The following is an 11,164-nucleotide window of genomic DNA, read 5'->3' as shown; positions in this document are numbered from 1 at the left end:
CAGGTAATATTCCCTCCAGAGTCATTTGTCGATGGAGTGCGAAGTGAGTCTTGTAGCCTAGGTCATATTGTGGAATCTTCGACCTCATGTATTACTTCCTGCCTTCCATAAATGACATTAATTGGTACCCTTACCCTTTGGTTTTTTTCTCTTTGGCCCCTTAGAGTTGGCTGCCAAATGGTGTCGAAATTCCCTTGCCCACTAGCCCATATAGATATTCCGTAGTTTGACTATCATTAATTGGTACTATGTTGAAGATCTATGGCATTCAAGTGACCATCAGTTAGTAATTAGATAATCCTGCTTGTTTTGCTTAAGTCTTTTTTTTACAATTCCCTCAACGCAACTTATAGTACTTTAGGTACATAATCTCATGTCGTTTCTCCACCGCTAGTTTAGATTCTTCCATCTTGCGCGATCATACCAGCACTAACACACTAAATTCCATCAGAATTTCGAAAGTTAAGGGTGCTTGGGCAAGAGTAATACTAGGATGGGTGACCTCCCTGGGAATTCTTCGTGTCGCGTTTCATTGTAATCCTTGTAATAATGTACGGGGCACTCAACTTAACCCCAGATTTACCTTAGCGTCGTCTCGCTAGTCATCATGTTTTGCCTTGCCCTTTCTATTGTTATCTTGCAACCAGTATAGGGGTAGACCTTTACTTCCACTATGACCATGTCCCTTTTTGGTCATTTTGGTTTAACTTTTCCTATTGTATTCACCCCTTTTTGTACGCACCCATTCATTAGGGTTGGCTACTGAATAGCGTTAAAGTTCGTTCATATAGTGACCTTTAGAGCCACTTTGAGTTCTGTCTATTATTAGCTGGCATATTTTTAAATGAATTTGACATATAAGCTTGCCCATTCTATAGTAACCAGCTAGTCCTGTCCCTCTTATTTAAACCATTTCATAATTTTCTTACCCCTGCTTGTAACTTTCTTGACAAATTCTCGTGTCATTCATTACCTTTACAAGAATATGAGAGAATGCAAGAAATACCTTAGCATTGTCCCACTCGTCCCACCTTATCGCACTTCTTTACTTTCCCCTATTCACTTTGTGTTCTTGTCATCTTCTACCACAGGAGGCTTTGTATTCCTTTTCCTTGGTTATTTATCTATCACAACATCATTTGCGATCAACTCTTTAGCCAGTATTTTGGCTTTTAGTCTAGCATGATGTCATTATCCTCCTTCATAGTATCACTTAAGTTATTCGATATCTTTTCATAGTTATACCCTTTTCTTTTTATACGCACCCACCTTATAGTGTTATATCATTCAGAGTCTCATCAAAACTTCTTAACGATGTCTTACATACTATTCTGACTTTTATTCAATTACTAGTGGCTTCCAAACCTTTCTAACTTGGTTCAGCAAGGGATCCTATTGAAGTTTAATCATCCAACTCGAGTATGTTGTCATATCAATTGCCTCTTCTTAACCTTGCAGTTCTCTTACTTGCTTCCCCCTTTTAGAGGGTACTTATACTTTTACCTGCTTATACCTCGCTCTATCTCTCTATGTCCAGTCTCAAATTTGTCAAATCTCTTTCCCAGTATATTTGGTACTGTATCATTCCCTGTCATTCTATGTATTTTATAATCTGATTATCCACATACGGAACCTTGGCTAAATCACGAAGAGACGAGAACTTTTCCATACATAGTGCAACATCTCCTCTATTAATCTGTACTTAAGTAATGGGGCCCATGGAATAACTCGTCCAAGGCCATATTCTACTTACCCTTACTGTATATCCAACACAGGCTTTTAACTTAGTCAACATATACCAAGTGTGCCTTACTAGCAGTCTTACTTTATCCCCGTATTGTTGTGCCACACCTCTAAGTTCATACTTACATATCCACCCTCTAGTTCATACTCACACTCAGTTCATGACATCTCTCAGGGGTGCTTCTGTTAGAATTTCTTTCTCCAATTAGTTGGTGGAAAACTAATAAACTGTTATCACAGAATACTTTTCAACCACCTTTAAAAGACAACTAGAATCCTTTAAAGATCACAATACTTCTTAGTGTTTGACTTCCCTGGTTCCCTTCTAGGTTCAACCTCTAGTCGTGGACAAATTACCTAGTTCACAGCTAAGGGTTGAGGGCATGGTACTTTTCATCAAAAATGAGACCCAATCATTGGACATTTTCCCTTCTTAGTTGGTCCCATCCTCAATATCTCCCAAGTTGTCTTATGAGTACTTCATATCAGTCACAATTCTATTTTCCTTGTCTTAATCATACTGTTACTTCTTTTAATAATAGCCAATCACAGGTTATCCGTGTATCTCAAGTCAGTCGGTGCCTTAATATATTGTTCTATCCAGGTCTACCAGTTTTCCCTAACTCATCTCCCTAGGGTCCCAAGTCTTTTCCAACTTTGGTTTACCACATGAATATCGACCTCCTAGTTCCCATTGCCATCAATTTAGTAATTAGGTTCTTTCTCAAGGTCGGCCATACTCATGGTTTAGCCAAATTGCACCTTTGTTGTGGGCATGACGTTTCAAGACATACTACAACCCTGTATCTCATTCTCTTTTTATTTTAGGAAAATTCGGACAAAGTTTCTTCTGTATTTCTTACTATCCCACAACCTGCACGCAGAGAATACCAACAATGCCTCGCAAGGCCAACACACACAGGGCTTTCAATATCAACAATAACATAGAAATAATGGACTTACCTAATATGTCCAACTTAAAACTGCATCTGTTAAACTTTCTATCTACTTTTCCTTTAGTTTTTGACTTTACATTTCAATTTTTCTTCGATACCTTACCCCACAGATATCTTTCGTTCCCTTACTTACCTACGTGCTTTGTAACTTCCCACATCGTCAGTTACTTCTTTCCATTGATGTCGTCTATCTGTTAAGATCCAAGGTTAATATAAGATTTTCTAAGACTTGGATCTAAAGCACGATCTCAGGTGTGAAAGAAAAGTTACATCCTAAATAACCTATAGCTTCCTGTTTATAGATGTGGCGTGTAACACATCGATAACAAAGTTTCTACTAGACACAGTCTGCAGACACTCTAAGGATGAACTGCTCTGATACCACTTCTGTCATGACCCAACCCCATAGGCTGCGACTGGGGTCCGACTTGGACCCCCGTATATATATCTATCAGCTGCGATCAAGTCAACTATAGACAACGTAATACACATCAATCAAGTGTAGTCAAACCGGACTATAAACAATATGATACATACATAAGAACCCTCAATGGGTCATAGCATTTCATATATCTATAGCCCCTTTCATTTGTATCATAACATAAAAGGGCACGTAAGCCGACAAGGATGCCATAACATAATAACATATACCATACATCATGTAGATCCAACTGAACTAAATCAACATACACAACCCACATATACATGTTTGCAGACCTCTAAAAATATTAACGACAATATATGGTGAGACAAGGCCCCCGCCGTACTCCTGAATAGACAAAACAATTTTATACATTAGTGGTTAGTACCAAAAACTAGGCTACGATACAATGGAGCCTCTTCCAGCAGAGATGAGTGGAATCCTAGCTGACGAACTCCCAAAACCTATATCTGTACCTGTGGGTATGAAACGCAGTGCCCCAAAGAAAGGGGGCCAGTATGACATATGTACTGAGTATGTAAAACATAACATAGCATAACTGGAACAGAAAAGCAGGGGATAAAAATATCATAAAAGAAATCTCGATACCTATACTTTGTAAATTATAAAAGCATACATGGTCAAATTATACTATATAGCCGGGCCTATTAGAGATCTGGTGAATACATCTGTAAAACCATCATAGACCCAGTGCCATCAGCACTTTATTACAACACATCATCATATATATACATATGTATCCCAACCCTCTAGTAAGGAGTGGTGGACAATGTAGTGGAATTGAGCACGAATTTGATAACCGGCCTAGGACTTGGAAAAGAAGTATTACAGTATACACGAATAGAGTAGTGAGTAACTATATGCAATTTAAATCATATTGGAGACTCAAACATATAAGAGGAATAGGTTATCGTCTGAGCATCCGAGTAGTAATGTAATTGTGTTAAGTGCCCTCTAACTATCACTCAGGGCTATATCAATTCGGATCTCTGGGGCCCTAGACACGTACTAAAGTAACGCTAACTATTTATGAATCAAAATCCATTTGTTGTCATGTAGTCTCTCAGACTAGGAGCCTGTACATTCATTGTCTCCTTAACACATAGAAGTTTCCAGGGAACTAGTTCAATTATTACAAGAGTTCGATATTCAAAAGAAATTAGGAGATATTTAAGAGTGGAGTTACCCCGGAGCTCGTATCATATTTAACTTACAATTAAGACATGCCAGAAGAAGAGAGAGAATAGGCTCTACATACCTCTTACGGGTTACTCTTTATTCCGTTTGTCTCATCGCCCTTGAACCTAAGTAGCATGAAAAAGTACAAAAATTAACAACCATTGGCTTTCCATCACCTAAGGTTACATATGAGTATTCATAGAACTCAACCCCTCACTCGCCTTCTCGACTAGTTCATTAACTAGTTAAAAGTTAACAAAAATCGGAAAGCATTTCCCCTATAACATGCCCTCTCCGAATTTCCAATTATACCTCTAATCACTACAGCCAACTAACAACAACAACCTGCATCATATGTATAATCAATTCACACCAATATTATACAACACAAACTCCAAATGACTCGCTCGAGATTATGATACCAAAATAAGGTTTTTTAATCTTTATTTTATAAGACCTTCAACTATACGAAATGGGGGGTCATGTGGATGCAACCAAAATATCCCACACCTCTTTTATAATACTTTTAGGGCCTGCAACACACCACCATACACCTGCAGCAGCACTCCACATGACAACACCTTATTTCGATTAAAATTTAACTGTAGCGACTTCAATTTAGATTGCTTCCAATGCCAAGCATTTTTATGAGATTTCCATATTTCCATCAAACTATAGGGCGTGTAACAAACTCCATAACAATCCTATAGAGTTAAAATTGAAAAGAGAAACCTTACCTTACCCGAAATTTGCCAAAACTGCCAAATTGTGAGTCGGAACTTCTCTAAACGTGTTGAAATTGCGCGCACTGTTTGTATCGCTTCCTTTATGCCCCAAATTGGAATTTTATGTTATCAAACACCATTTTATAACTGTAGGACACCTCAAATAATTAATTCATGGAACAAAAGTCGGAGGCTTACCTTGGCAGCCCCAAACCCGTAGCCCTCTCTTTTTGGTTCCTGGCATTTTTCTCTTCTTCTTTCTTACTCTTCTAGGCGTAAAGCTGAAGAGCTGATTATGTAGACATCGTAATATACATATATAAAGCTCCACATGGTTGAGGAACACCATAGATAATTAATTTACGGAGAAAAAGTGGAAGCTTACCTTTGTTTCCTTGTTGCCACCATAGTACTAGTATCTCTTAATCTTAGGTTTCTATTTTTTCCTTTGTTCAAGATCTTGGATTAAGTTTTAGCTAAGGAATGGACTTGTTAGTCACATAATATGCATATATAGGTGGGCTTAGGAGGTGACACGTATCCAACCCTTATTGGACCAATGTAACTATGCAACCAATTAGGGGCTGCCATGTGTCCTTGGTGGGGCCCACCCCCAAGTATGTGAGTTACCTACTTGACCCCAAGTAGGTGGGTCACCTTCTGCCATGTGGAACTTTCCTAGGCTTCCACGTGGCACTTTCCTAGGCTGCCATATGGAACCTTCTCTTGCTGCTATGTGTCATCTTCTCATCTTCTCCGTAGGTTCGTAATCTCATCTTATTTTAAGAACCCATGTAATACATGCTACATAATTTTGGTATGTCCGTAAGTAGCTCAAGTGTATAAGACTTCTAAATTAGTAGTTTACATAGGAAAATCGAGTGCTACGACTTATTTCTTGGCCTCCAACTCTTTCTGGATTCTCACGACTCTATTTCTAACATTATCTCTCATGGGGTATTGAATTCTTATTTCCTTAGAGTTGGTTGATGTGTGTGGACAGTAGGGGTCTCACAGCCATTCTCAAGAAGGTTAGGAACACGTCTCAAAGTTCAAAAGTGCAGGGTGGAACAGTAAGGTTCTCCCTTTTGAGTTGGAGTTGATGATTTTGTTATGGAGTATATTACTTCTGTTAAATGAAGTTGGAAGTAGGAAAAATATCATACAAGTGCTGGAAATTGTGAACAAACAAAATCAAAGTCGTTCTAGCCGAGTTAAAGTTGCATAGTGTTGTTATGATTATGGTATTGTATTTGAAGACGGTTTAATTGTGTTTTGCAGGGATGGAACGTGGTGTAAAATAGGTGTGGGTGCTACATGTTTCAGCCACATAACCCTCCAATTCGTGTGGTTAAAGGTTTTATGAAGTAGAGATAGAAAACCTCATATTGCATCAAGCTGGATTACAGTTAATCCGTGAAAAGGTATGTAAGGCTATCCCTTCTTTTCTTTTAGCATGTCTTAGATGTAAGTGCTGAATGATATATATATATGAGCTTGGGGTAATTCCATTCATGAATTCCAATCATGAACCATGAGTCTCATTCACTTTTTTATGTTAGAACTCCTATAATAGTTGATTTATTGCCTTTTTAAGGCTTCGATATGATGAAAGGTAGTATATGTAAAGCCTGTCTCTTCTTTCTTTCAGAATGTCTTAAATGGAAGTGAAATGAAATATGGTATGGGTATGGAGGTAGTTCCCATTGTAAGTTATGAGTATAATTCGTGACTCGTGTTTACTTCTCAATGCCAAGGCTCTTAAGGTAGTTGAGTTATCACCCTCGAGCCTTCTATATGTAAAGACATAATCCATGACTCTTAGTCACGTCTGAATGTAAAGTTTTTGAAGTAGTTGAACTACTACCCTCGACTCTCTATATGATGAATACTAATTGAATGTATAAGCTCTTATTCCTAAGGATGCTATTACGACAAGCATCTCTATTTCTATAAGCTATTTAGCTTTGTCTCGATATATGTCTACATTTCCTAAGATGATTACTATTCTAGTCTTCAAGTGATGGTTCACTTGACTGTTTCATTGAGTCTCAGATGATGACTTTACCTGCATATGGTTTCTCACTACTCTACTCATGCATACTGTAACCCATCTTCCAATGAGTCCCATAAGAGGGTCGGGAACGTCATCGTGCACATCTTTACTACTTTTTTCACCGAGTCCCGGGCCGGCAATATATGTGAGGGTGCTATTTTTAACATCATCTGTATAGCTTTAATACTTCTTTCACCGAGTCCTGGGCCGACAATATATGTGAGGGTGGTATTATGCCACATGTCATGATAAAATGCCACTTGTGATGATATGATGATATTATGATATGAAGATGCGATAATATGATAATTCCCCGTATCCCGGGTCGGATATAATATAATGATATGTATGGTGATATAAGGAAGGAAAACTGAGTCCCTCACTAGAAAGAAGGGTACGATATGTAAATATATGATGATGGTACGCTATAAACATACACTACTCCTTTCATCAAGTCCCTCACTAAAGGGCCGGATACTTTACATAGGCATGCATATAAAAATATAGTGATACACTTGTGACCCTGAGCCCCATAATGGACCGGATGTAATATGATGACATATACGATAAGATTATTATGATGATATAATGCCGTACATGATGAAATAATATACATGATGAAAAGGGATGATGACATGATGATATGGTAATATGATGAAATAATTATGACACCGAGTTCCTTAGCGGGTCGGGTATAGTGTATGATGATGTATATGACTATGTGTCCTAAGGTGCAGGTACAGTAATTTGTTAATTGTTATACTTGTCCACTGCATCCCTGTTTCAGCTATGGTCTCAGTTATGATGTGTTATGCTTTACATACTCAGTACATATATTGTACTGACCCCCTTTTTTTCGGGGGGCTACGTTTCATGCCCACAGGTATAGGTACTTACTTTGGTCATCCGCTAGCTTAGGATTCCACTCAATGATTTGGAAGCGCTCCGTTGTGCTGGAGCCCAGATTTTGGTACTGACCCTTGATTTATATGGTTGCTTATTCATGGGTATGGCGGGGGCCCAATCCCGCCATATGTTACCATTGATATTCTTAGAGGTCTGTAGACATATGTATGTGGATTGTTTACAAGTTTGACTCAGTTATGCCTATAAGGCATATTGTAAATGATATTATGTTAAGGCAGCCTTGTCGGCTTGCATGCCCTTTCATGATATGATGTAAATGAAAGAGATCATATGTATACACATATGTTATCACCTACTGGGGTTCTAGTGTATGGTCCTCATATTTGATAGTTATGTAGACAGGGATCCAGATCGGACCCCAGTTGCGGCCTACTAGGTTGGGTCATGACAGAAGTGGTATAAGAGCAGTTCTTCCTCAGAGTATCTGTAGACCGTGTCTAGTAGAGTCTTATTTATCGATGTGTTGTGCACCACGTTTATAAATAGGAGTCTATAGGACATTTAGGATGTTATCCTTCTTTCATATTTACGATCGTGCAATACAGCTAAGTCATAGGGAATGAAATTCCTCATACTAACATGTGATTTCTGTAGAAGGACAACATTGATAGAAGAAAGTAACTGACGATATTGGAGGTTACAGAGTACATAGGTAAGAAAAGGCACAAAGGAGATATATCAGGTAAGGTGCAAAAATACGATTGATATGTAAAGTTGAAAAGTGAAAAGAAAGGTAGACAGGAAAGTATAACACGTGTAGTTCGAGTGGACATATGAGGTAAGTCCACCATTTCATACTTTGGGTGCCCTGTATGGCTGCAATATGATGTGATATGAATATATTTATTGGCGCTGTGAAGCATTGTTGGCATTTTTTGCGTGCAGGTATTGAGATAGTAAGAGATACAGAGGAAGTTGGGACATGTTCTTGAGACATGTTCTTAAGCTTCTTGAAAGTTGCCAGGTGACCCCTACTAGCTACAATGTGACTAAACAATCCTAAGGAAGGGAGGATGAGGCTGTCCCAAAGGATTGGAAATAGATTTGGAAGGATATGAAAGGAGTTGGAGGCTAAGTAAAAAGCCGTGGAACCCGACTTACTCGCGTAAGCTACCAACTTGGACGTTTTACCAAATTAAGCTACTTGATTATACGTCGAGCTTAAGTAGCAAAGATTAGATAGATCCTTAAAGTGAGATGAGGCTACGAACCTACAAAAAGGAGCTAAAACTAGGTTTCAAACTAACAAAAAGAAGCAGTAGGTGACAAGTCAGTGATGCACCTACTTAGGGTAAGTAGGTGACCCATCTACTTAGGGTGGACCCCATGCTTCTACGTGGCATCCAAGGATTGGGTGCATGGCGTGGTGGTGCCCTAGAGGCTGGACACGTGTCACCCTTAGGAGATTCCATGGGTCACTCTCCAAATGAGGGTATATAACCCTAAGTTAATGACTAAGGAGTCATTCTTTCATCTTTTAGAGATTAAAGAAAGGAGCTACGACAGCCTAGGATCAAAGCTAAGCCCTCTAATTTTTCTACATAAATTAATTATCTAGGGTGTAATACGATGGAATAAAGGTGTTTAATAACATAAAATTACTATTTGGGGCAGCAAAGAAGTGACGCGAACAGCCCGCAAACTTTCAGCATGTTAAGGAGCTTCTAAGTTGAATTTTAGCAAGGTAAGGTTCTCCCTTTCGAGTTGGAGTTGATGATGTTGTTATGGAGTATATTACTTGTGGTAAATGAATTTGGAAGTAGGAAAAATTACATACAAGTGTTGGACGTTGTGACCAAATGAAATCAAAGTCGTTCTAGCCGAGTTAAAGTTGTTAAAGTTGCATAGTGTTGTTATGATTGTGGTGTTGTCTTTGGAGAAGGTTTAATTGTGTGTTGCAGGGCGGGAACGTGTTTTAAAATCGGTGTGGGTGCTGCTGGTTGCATCCACATAACCCTCCTATTTGTGTGGTTAAATGTTTTACGAAATAGGGATAGAAAACCTCATTTTGGTATCGTGGTTTTGGGCGAGTTGTGTAGAACTTGTATTCCATCGTATTTAAGTGATTTGATTATATATATCTGCTGGTTGTTTTTTCTAATATGTATTCTAAGATTAGAATTTGGATAGGGCAAGTTATAGGGGACGTGCTGCCCGATTTTCGCTAACTTCGGAACTAGTAATAAACTAGTCGAAAGAAATGGATAAGGAAATGATTCCTATGGATAATTGGTTGTAGATTTGGAAATTGGAAAGTGAATGGTTATGAATATTAGTATTACTTTCATGTTAATAGGTTAAGGAGATAACGAGGCAAGCTGGATTATAGTTAATTCGTGAAAAGATATATAAGGCTAACCCTTCTTTTCTTTTGGCATATCATAGACGTAAGTGCAGAATGATATGAATATGCGCTTGGGGTAATTCCATTCATGAATTCCAAGCATGAACCATGAGTCTCATTCATTTTTTAATGTTAGATCTCCTATAATAATTGAGTTATTTCCTTTTTAAGGCTTCGATATGATGAAAGGTAGTATATGTAAAGCCTGTCTCTTCTTTCTTTCGGAATATCTTAAATGAAAGTGAAATGAAATATGGTATGAGTATGGAGGGAGTTCCCATTGTAAGCTCCGAGTATAACTGGTGACTCATGTTTACTTCTAAATGCTAAGGCTCTTAAGGTAGTTAAGTTATCACCCTCGAGCCTTCTATATGTAAAGACATGATCTATGACTCTTAATCACGTCTGAATGTAAAGTTCTTGAAATAGTTATACTACTACCCTCGACTCTCTATATGATGAATACTAATTGAATGTATAAGCTCTTATTCCTGAGTATGCTACGACAATAAGCATATCTAATTCTATAAGCTGTTTAGCTTTATCTCGATACATGTCTACGATTCCTAAGATGATTATTATTCTAGTCTTCAAGTGACGGTTCACTTGACTATTTCATTGAGTCTCAGATGATGACTTTACTTGCTTATGGGTTCTGACTACTCTACTCATGCATACATTAACCCCTCTTCCTCCTAGTCCCATAAGAGGGCCAGGAACGTCATCGTGCATAGCTTTACTACTTCTTTCACCGAGTCCCAAGCCGGGCAGTGTATGAGGGTGGTATTATGC

The 11,164-nt window shown here is 38.4% G+C and overlaps 1 pseudogene; it reads left to right on the top strand.

Annotated features, from left to right (window-relative positions):
* The first annotated feature begins 410 nt into the window (after positions 1-410).
* LOC129888079 (5S ribosomal RNA) lies at positions 411-531 on the top strand (annotated as a pseudogene).
* The last annotated feature ends 10,633 nt before the right edge of the window (positions 532-11,164 follow it).

This window comes from Solanum dulcamara, chromosome 4 (genome assembly GCF_947179165.1).
Source record: "Solanum dulcamara chromosome 4, daSolDulc1.2, whole genome shotgun sequence".
Classification (NCBI taxonomy): domain Eukaryota; kingdom Viridiplantae; phylum Streptophyta; class Magnoliopsida; order Solanales; family Solanaceae; genus Solanum; species Solanum dulcamara.
The sequence above is the reverse complement of the archived record's forward strand: the minus strand, read 5'-3'. Positions and strand labels throughout refer to the sequence as shown.